The sequence below is a fragment of the Rhinopithecus roxellana genome, chromosome 17 (genome assembly GCF_007565055.1).
Source record: "Rhinopithecus roxellana isolate Shanxi Qingling chromosome 17, ASM756505v1, whole genome shotgun sequence".
NCBI lineage: Eukaryota > Metazoa > Chordata > Mammalia > Primates > Cercopithecidae > Rhinopithecus > Rhinopithecus roxellana.
The window spans coordinates 21709538-21719172 of record NC_044565.1 but is presented as its reverse complement, the minus strand read 5'-3'; the positions used below and the strand labels follow the sequence as shown (position 1 = coordinate 21719172).

The following is a 9635-nucleotide window of genomic DNA, read 5'->3' as shown; positions in this document are numbered from 1 at the left end:
TAATAGCAGATTATAACATGGAAAAAGAGTATTTATGTACTGGGAAATATGACAATAGAACAATGCCAACGTTGAAGCACATAAAGAAAAAAACAAAAAAGGATTTAGAGATTGAAACAGAATACAAAGGTTCAACATGTTCATATTGGATGTCCAAAAGGGATGGAGAGAGAAAGGTAGCTCTCAAATTTCCCTCAGCTTAGTGGGACATGGGATATCTGAGTGAGCTCCCCCCACCCCATGAGATAACTGTAGAAGTAGCTGAGAACACAGCAAAGGAGCCGCAAAGCAGAAGCCATGGGATTGACAGCCTAAATGAGGAGCCAAATAGACATTTGCTGCAGAGTCTTTAGAGTAACAGTAGTCACAGTGCAAATTGAGGTGGGCCAGAGGCAGCTGAAGGAAGACTCCTATACCTCAATCCCTGATTGTACTAAGAAAACTGACTGCAAATTACAGTAACCAAGAGTGCAGTGAGAGGAGAGGATTAGTGGAAAGTGGAAGGTTGTTAGGAATGGAAGGAAGCATGCAGGCCTGGGGCCTTGCCCTGATGCCCTGCCGTTACTTCAGCCGCCTCTGCATGGATGTCAGGAAAAAGGAAGAAGGGAAAAAAGAGGGAGGAACTCCAAGTAGAGGTGCCAGATTTAGCAAATAAAATACATGAGTTTCAGATAAATAGCAAATCATTTTTTGGTATATGTCCCCAATGTTGCAAAAAACACACTTATACCAAAACAATATTCATTTTTATCTGGAATTTAAATTTAACTGAGCATCTTGTATTTTCTCTGGCAGCTCTAACCCTGAAAGACTAAGTAATGTGCTGAGCCTGAGTTAACGTGGAAATGACTGGAGTACCGTTACCCCTCTGAACCCATGTGTTCCGCATCCACAGATGCAACCACAGTCAAAAATATTAGGAAAAATAAAAACAATTGGAAATACACCAATAAAAAGTAATATAAAAAGTAACACAGTATAATAACTATTTTCATAGCATTTACATTGCATTAGTATTATAAGTAATTTAGAAATGATTTAAAGTATATGGAAAGATGTGCACATGTTGTGTGCAAATATTGCACAATTTTATATAAGGGACTTGAGCATCTGCAAATTTCGGCAGATACCAAGGGATGACTGTACTTTTAATGGGCAAGATTAAATTTTACAGGATGTCTCATTCCCCTCCCAACTCCACACTGCTCATGGAACAGAAAATAGGAGTTGACCAAATGGTGATATTGTAGGGTAACTCAGTCTCCTCTCAGGCCCACTCTGCCTAAACACCCTACAGCACACCCCATTTCCACTCTACTGTGATTGACACATACCTAAAACAAGTAGCATGTGCTATTTGTCCCACTGTTTCCAGGTGGAACATACCGCAGAAGTCTGTTCTGTCATGAAATCATCAAACATGTTTGTGGCTTTCAACACTGGAGGAAGGTGGAGGTAAGACCTCTTGGAGATGCCTCATGTAACCCTCCTTTACTCTTCTTGGATTGTCTTCTTCCTGCCAACCGGCAAACTTCTCAATTCCTTTTGGGGTGGGAATGCTGTACTGCACTTCATTCATATCCTATCTTTTTCTTCCTTCCTATGTCTGGTAGTTCATTTAATAAACACCGTTCTAGATTCTCTAAAGGGAATAATTTGCAATTAAAAAAACCCTTTTCTTCCTGAAGTACCTCTGTCATTGCATTGTGCCAACTGAAGAATCACCAGGTTCATAAATGTGGAAAGGAGAGCTTTATTTCTTATAAATGGTTGCACCCTGCAGGCTGGCCATCCCACAGCCTGGGAAGGGTAGCTTCTGGCAGGAACCAGAAGCAGGTACTTCTAGGCAGGGAAGGGTAAGACAGGAATTTAGGCTGAAGGGGTCAACTAAGTGTATACATTTAACAGGCTATAGGAGAAGCTATGAATATTCACAAAAGGAGGGTGCACTCACGCATAGTAAGCTAACATGTACGTTACCTATGTCCCATGTTCACTTTAGGGTGCAAACTTAACATTTAAATGTATTAAAATTAGGCTCTATATGTCAAAAGGTGAAACAGAGGACACAGAAGCATCCTGTGTGCAGCCTCTGTAAACCAGCCAGAACCAGTCCATGGTTAGTGGCCTCTTATCACGAAGGAATGATGGTCAGTTGTTGTGTCAAACTACAAAAAGGAAGAGGAGTCCAGCAAATCTTCAGAAAGGGCCTGTTTCTGTTTAACGCTTAGGAATGGAAATATAATGGCAGGTAGCAAGGTAGGGAGTGTAACAGGGTATGTCTGACCTCCCAGTCTGTCATGGCCAGGAACTCAGTTTTTAAGGTTTCTCTGGGGTCTCCTTAGCCAAGAGGGGGGTCCTTTTAGTCAGTTTCAGGGGGGAACCTTTGGATTTTATTTTCATTTCTCAGTTGAAAGCCTAGCTATGAAGACTTCTGAGTCTTCTATGCTTGAAAAAAGTCTTTTGAAATTCAAAGCTGAGCTCTGACTTCTTTATCCTCAGCTGTACCTAGCAGACCCACGAAGCCCTGGATGCCTGTCTTTCCAGATAGAGAGCTGCAGAGAAATGAGAACTACTGGGGATGGAAAATACAGTGGAAAGTATTACAAAAAAAGACCCCTTCTAGTATTACTCTATACAATAATGCTGGAAAAGGAAGAAAGAGTAAATACTATAATGAACAGCGGAGACAGAAGAAGGTAATAAAACAAACAAGGCATGCGGATTGGGTTTCTAACAAAAGCTTGACATCCTTATATTCAGTTCTACCACAAGTAAAAGTGACTTTTTTCATGAACCCCTTTTGCATTTTCCAATACCTCCTTGTCCTTACCCAGTCAGGGCCGGATGGAAATAAAACAAAATGAAACTGCAGTTTTACAAACCACACCAATTATACTGTATTATCCTAAACATTAACGGGTCAAGAAAAAAATTTCTTAATTAATTAATTAATTTAGTTATTTATTTTTAGAGACTGGGTCTCACTATGTTGCCCAGGCTGGCCTCGAACTCCTGAGCTCAGGCAATCCTCTCACCTCAACCTCCCAAAGTGCTGGGATTACAAGCATGAACCACTGTTCTAGCACAAAAGAAATTTTTAATAATCATTTTCTGAGATCTACTTTCCTGCTATGGGTCTTCTGTGCCTTGTAAGGGAAAAAAAACCCAGCTGCTGGTTTCCTAGTTTGCTCATTTTGATTTACTTTTAATATGACAAAATTATACAGTCCAGTCGTCACACAAAGAAAGCCTGATAGAAAATATGTAAAACCATAAAAGAAGCTTTCTAAAAATCACTCGTGAAAATCTCTCCACTTATCACTGTGGTTGCGTTTTTTGTTGTCTAACAAGTAGATTGAGCACGATTTTCTGTCTTTATTCTCATTGGTTAGTGAAGAAAATAAAAAGGACTGCTTTTACCATTGTTTCACATATTTGGCCTACTGTTTCACCAGTTCGACTTTTTTTCCTCTCTCAGACTCTTTTATATATTTTTAAATGTGCTTTCTCCCTAAATGTTTTATTTTGAAAGTTTTCACCCTTACAGAAAATTTCAAAGAATAGAATATGGCACCATCACCCAGATGAACCAATCGTTAACTTTAACCACGTTTGCTTTATCTCTGTCTATACCAGGTCCCTAAACCTTATCACTATTAACTTTCTGGGCTGGATAATTCTTTGTTTGGGGGAGGGGCAGGGGTGATGTCCTATACATTGTAGAATGTTTAGCAGCATCCCTGGCCTCTATTCATTAGATGCCAGTAGCACCACTTCCCAAGTGCTAGCAACCAAAAATGTCTCCAAATATTGCCAAATATCTCCTGGGGAAAAATCCCTCTTGTTGGGAACTACTGGTTTAAACTACATTTTTAAAAACCAGCCTAAATATCCATCAACCAAGGAGGAGTGGATAAAGAATATATATATATATATATCTGGGGTATATATATTACATTACACACACACACACACACACACACCATGGAATACTACTCAGCCATACAAAGGAACAAAATAATGGCATTCAGAGCAACCTGGATCCTGGATGGAGCTGGAGACCATTATTCTAGGTGAAATAACTCAAGAATGGAAAATCAAACATTGTATGTTCTCACTTATGAGTGGCAGCTAAGCTATGAGGACACAAAGAATAATCTAATGGACTCTGGGGTCTGGAGAGGAATGGGAAAATGGGGCAAGGGATAAAAGGCTACACATTGGGTTCACCATACACTGCTCAGATGATTGGGTGCTCCAAAATCTCAGTAATTACCACTAAAGAACTTATCCATGTAACCAAAACCCACCTGTTCCCCCAAAACTATTGAAATAAATTAAAAACGGGCTGGGTGGGGAAATGTCCATGGTGGCCAGGCGGCAGGCACATGGCAGGCTCTGCGGGGCTGGCGGTGTGCTGGCAGAAGCTGGTGGTGCAGGGCAGCCGGTTCCTGACCACCTCCACTGCAACCAGTGACAATGACAGCCTCTTCATCTATGACTGCAGTGCTGCAGAAAACAAGTCACAAGAAAATAAAGGGGAGGACGAGCCGCCCTTGGTCCAGCGGAGCGGTGCAATTCTCGGTCCACCTTCTCCAAGTCTGGCAGCTGTTTTGCTATAACCGATGACAGTGTCTGATTCTTTTTTGTACAAAACCATGGCAGTGTCTGAGTGTCAGGACCATGACAAGGAGGTGTACAGACCTGACCTTCACAGCCTCTGAGGAGAAGGTCTTGGTGGCTGACAACTCTGGAGACGTCTATTCCTTTTTGGTGCTGAGCCACACGGATGCGGCCGACTGGAGCTGGGGCACCTGACTGTCCATGCTGTTAGAAATGGTTGTGCATCCTGATGACCACTTTGTCCTCACTGCGGACCGGGATGAGAAAATCCAGGTCAGCTGGGCCGCCACGCCCCGCAGCATTCTGCCTCGGGCACACAGAGTCTGTGAGCTGTATCTCTGTGGTGCCCACTCAGCCTGAACCGCTTCCATCCTCCTCCGGGGACTGCACCCTGAGGCTCCGGGAGTACAGAAGCGGCCGCCAACTGCATTGCTGTCACCTGCACAGTCTCCAAGAGCCCACGGACCTCCAGGTCCCTTAGAGGTTTGTAGCGTCCAGGATTGCGTTCTCCTGTCAGGAGAACCAGGTGGCGCTTCTGTGCAACTGCATTGCTGTGGTCGACATCTTCCAACTTCACGCCTGTAGACAGCAGTTGGTGTACCGACAGCAGCTGTCATTCCAGCACCGAGTGTGGGATGTGGCTTTTGAGGAAACCCAGGGGCTGTGGGTGCTCCAGGACTGCCGGGAAGCTCCCCTCCCCCGGTGCTCTGCAGGCCTGTGGGTGGCCAGTGGCAGTCTGTTCCTGAAAGTGCCATGTTAAAGAAAGTTTCCATTGTTCTTCGTGGGAACAGGGCCATGCTGGAAGGCTCTGCCTGCGTGAACACCAGCTTCAGCAGTCTCTACAAGGCCACCTTTGACAACATAACCTTCTACCTGAAGAAGAAAGGAAAGACTGCAGCAGCAGTTAAAGAAGAAGCAGTGGCCGTGGAGTCCCCCACCTGGGCCAATGAGCAGGCCAAGAAGATAGGCCAAGGAAGTCAGCCTGGGGTTGCGGATCTTGGCTGTCCGGGGTGCCCTGCACCCTCGAAATAGGAAAAGCGGTTTTCCCTTGTTCCCCCTGCATCCTGGCATCTCCCTTCAAAAAGGAAAAGGTGACATCAGGTGCGACCCGTTCAGCTCAGAGAACGGGACTCTCTCCTGGGCTCTAGAACATTCTGTGTCGCTTGGCACAAGGCTCTTGCCTGGTGCCTGTGCACCCTTTCTGGTTGAAGGGAAGCCAGACAGACGGGTGGAGTGGAAGCGCTTGAAGCACTTTATCTTCACGTTGGAGGCAGCGTGTGAACCTGCAGCGGTGGCAGCTGTGGGTTTTCTGCTATTCTGGAGCCTGGCGTGCTTCCTCTGGGAGGATCTATCGCTGATGCTGTGGACGCTTTCCTGTTGTTCCCACCGTCTCACCGTCCAGGTGATGCACTGCCCCGCAGTAGCGGCTGGCCATAAGAGACTGTTGAAGCTTAGAACATAGAATCCTTTTGTGTATCAAAAGTTGGAATGCTTCATGTTTTTCTTAAGTGCCTTGTTTTCCTTTTAACAGTGATCTGGAAACAGTGCTGACTGCAAAGCTGAGGCCCACTCCCCTGTGCTGGGGACCAGGGGTTTCAGAACAGAGGGGCAGTGCCAGACCATTGTCCTCCTGTACCAGCAGCCTGACCTCCTTCACAATTCTGGGGCATCTGGCGCAGGGCATGCTCTCGTTAATAGTCTGCTTTGAAAATCTTGGTTTTAGGAGAAGTTAATGTTGGTCTTGTCGGTATCTTCACTTAAGATAGGGCTGGCAAACTGGCCTGTGGGCCGAAACCTGTCCACTGCCTGACATATGGCCTGTGAATGGTTTTTACATTTTAAAAATTGTTGAAAACAAATTAAAAATATATTTCATGACATGAAAATAATGAAATTCAGATTTCAATGTCTGTGAATGAACTTTTATTGACACAATAAAAAAAGAAATAAAAGAAATAAATAAAAAAACGCACACATACTTTTGTCGAGCTGATGTATTTGAAAGTAAGTTTGCGTACTTCATGACATTTTGCCCCAAAATATCATAGTATGTATTTCTTTTTCTTTCTTTTTTTTGAGATAGAGTCTCGCTCTGTCACCAGGCTGGAGTGCAGTGGTGCAATCCTCCTACTCCATGGTTCAAGTGATTCTCCAGCCTCAGCTTCCCGAGTAGCTGGGATTAAGGCACGTGCCACCACATCCGGCTAACTTTTGTATTTTTAGTAGAGACGGGGTTTCACCATATTGGTCAGGATGGTCTCAATATCCTGATTTCATGATCCACCCACTGCAGCCTCCCAGAATGCTGTGATTAGAGGCATGAGCCACCGCACCCGGCCATATCATGTATTTCTTAAGGACATGCACACATGCCTGCATAACCATAATCACACCCAAGAAATTTAATTTTCATCCAATAATGATATCATCTAATACCCAGCTCAGATTGAAATTTCCCTCAGTTGATTACACAAAAATGTGTTTTCAAGCTTCTGAATGTGTGCCAACCTGAAAATGAGAAATATATTAATTTTTTCTCAGTAATTTATTATGAACTTTTCCAAACATACACTAAAGGTGAAGGAACTTCCTCATTGTAGATTTAATTCAAATTTCTCTGTCATAAACATGAAGTTTATATGTTTAAGGGCACTTGTGGGTTTTGGTGTGTATGAATCTTTGTGTTTCTCAATTTCTGAGTGTTTTGTAAATTGGAGAGTTTAGTTCTTTATCTATGACACGTATTGCAATTATATTTCTCCCAGTTTGTCACTTGTCTTTTGACTTTGCTTGTGGTGCTTGCTTGCTTTCTTTTTTTTTTTTTTTTTACAAAGGTTCTTCACATTTTATTTAATTTATATCTTGCTCTGTTGCCCAGACTGAAGTGCAGTGGTACAATCATGACTCCCTGCAGCTTTGACCTCCTAGGCTCAAGTGATCCTCCTACCTCAGCTTTCCAGGTTGCTGGGACTACAGACATGCACCACCATACCCAAATAATTGTGTGGATGTGTGTGTGTTTATATGTGTATGTGTGTATGTGTGTGGGGGGGGGTGGGGGGAGACAGCCTCCCCATGTTGCCCAGACTGGTCTCAAACTTCTGGGCTCAAGAGATACTCCTGTCTCAGCATCCCAACGTGCTGGAACCATGCCCGACCAGTCCTTTTAATTGATGTCAAAATTATTGCTTTTTTTCTGCTATTAAATCTGGATGACGAACATGGTTTAAAATTTTTCCCACCACAAGATTATAAACAAATTCGCTTATGTTTTCTTCAAGTACTTATATAGCTCATTCTTTCCATATGAGTTTTTTTCAAATGACTGTTCAGTTTTCCTAACACCATTTATAAATAAGTCTGTCTGTAATTTGAGATGCCACCTTATTTATATGAAAATTTTCTTTTTAGTTGGTTCTATTTCTGAACTTTCCATTATGTTCCAGATCTATCCATTTATACCACACTGTTTTAATTATACAAAAGATTTATCGTGCATTGATATTTAATAGGGTTCTCTCTCTTCATTGATCTTTTTTTCTGGTTTTCCTATTTATGCATATATGTTAGTTTATCCACGTGAACTTTGCAATCAATTTCTGTAGTCCCAGGAAAACTACATATTGCAATTTTATTATGGTGGTGTGAAATTAGGGATAATTTATATCATTATGATGTCAAGTTATCTTATCCAAGACCAATAAATATTTCCATTTGTCTTTTAGGAATGTTTTAAATTTTAATTTTTAAATCCATATGGATTTTACACATTACCTCTTAAGTTTATTTCCAAGTATTTTATATTTTTGTTGTTATTGCAAATGGAATTTTTTCTTTTATCTTCTAACTAGTTATTTCCGTACACACAAGTTTACACTCACGCACACACGTGATTTTTGTACATTCATTTTGTAGCCTGCTAACTTACTGAATTCTTTTGTTCATTTAGTGTCATCATTTTTTTAATTGGGTTTTCCAGGTATACTGTCATATCAACTGCAAATGTAGAGAGTTTTACTTTTTTTCCAAGTCTTATGCTGCAATTTTTAAATTAGTATACCGACTACTGTCTCCAATATGATGTTAAATAGTAATGCAGATGGTGGGCAGTTTTACCTTGTTTCTTACCTTAGTGGGAATGTTTCTAGTATTCTAGTATTACTCCATTATAATATTCTCTCTCTCTCTCTCTTCCTCCCCCACCCCGTCTCTCTGTCTCTCATACATATATAAAATCATGTTAAAGGAAAATCCATTAACGTCTATTTTATCTAATACTTCTACTGGAAATGTATATTAAATTTTATAAAGGGACTTTTTGGCATGTGTGATTTGTTATACATTTCTCACCTGAAAATTTCTAAGAACTTTACTAATATCAGTACTCTACATTCTTCAACAATAGTTTCTTAAATTGATACAATGTATAGATGTTTTCTCAGCTCCAGAGAACCAGTAACATTGAATATCGTATTTTATAACCATGAAAAAACTTGATAAACACGCTGGCTTTCTTCACCAAAACTGTCTTATAATAGTGGGTTTCAATGATTAAGTACCTTTCACATGGCCATTTACGTACTCATCAAAGAGTCTTGAAAGGTAGTTTCTAACATTAATATTTTTAAGATACAAAAATGCAGACTTATAGAAGTAACATTACTCGAGCAAAGCAAAACAGCTTGCATATGGAGGAGAAAGACCTTGACTCCAGGACTGGCTCTAAAATGCTTTCTCTCACATCGTCCTTAAGAGCTGGTCAATGCTAATTCTCTGCCAGCAGAGGGCGCAATATTTCTATTAAAGTCCAGTCAAAGCGCTTGAGTGGGAGCAGCTAGTTTCCCCTTGCAGCCCTGTTTGCTGATTGCAGAACCTCAAAAGTCAGAATTTGTCTGTACCCTTTTAGTTGCAAATGACAGAACTGAAACTAGTCCTGCCCAAACCAGGTGGGAAGGTTGGACCGAAAGTGGAATAGGGTGTTTCCCCAAAGAGAACATAGAGTATAGCCC

The 9635-nt window shown here is 41.7% G+C and overlaps 1 pseudogene; it reads left to right on the top strand.

The window, feature by feature from the left end:
* The first annotated feature begins 4391 nt into the window (after positions 1–4391).
* On the top strand, positions 4392–5872 carry LOC104675980 (annotated as a pseudogene).
* The last annotated feature ends 3763 nt before the right edge of the window (positions 5873–9635 follow it).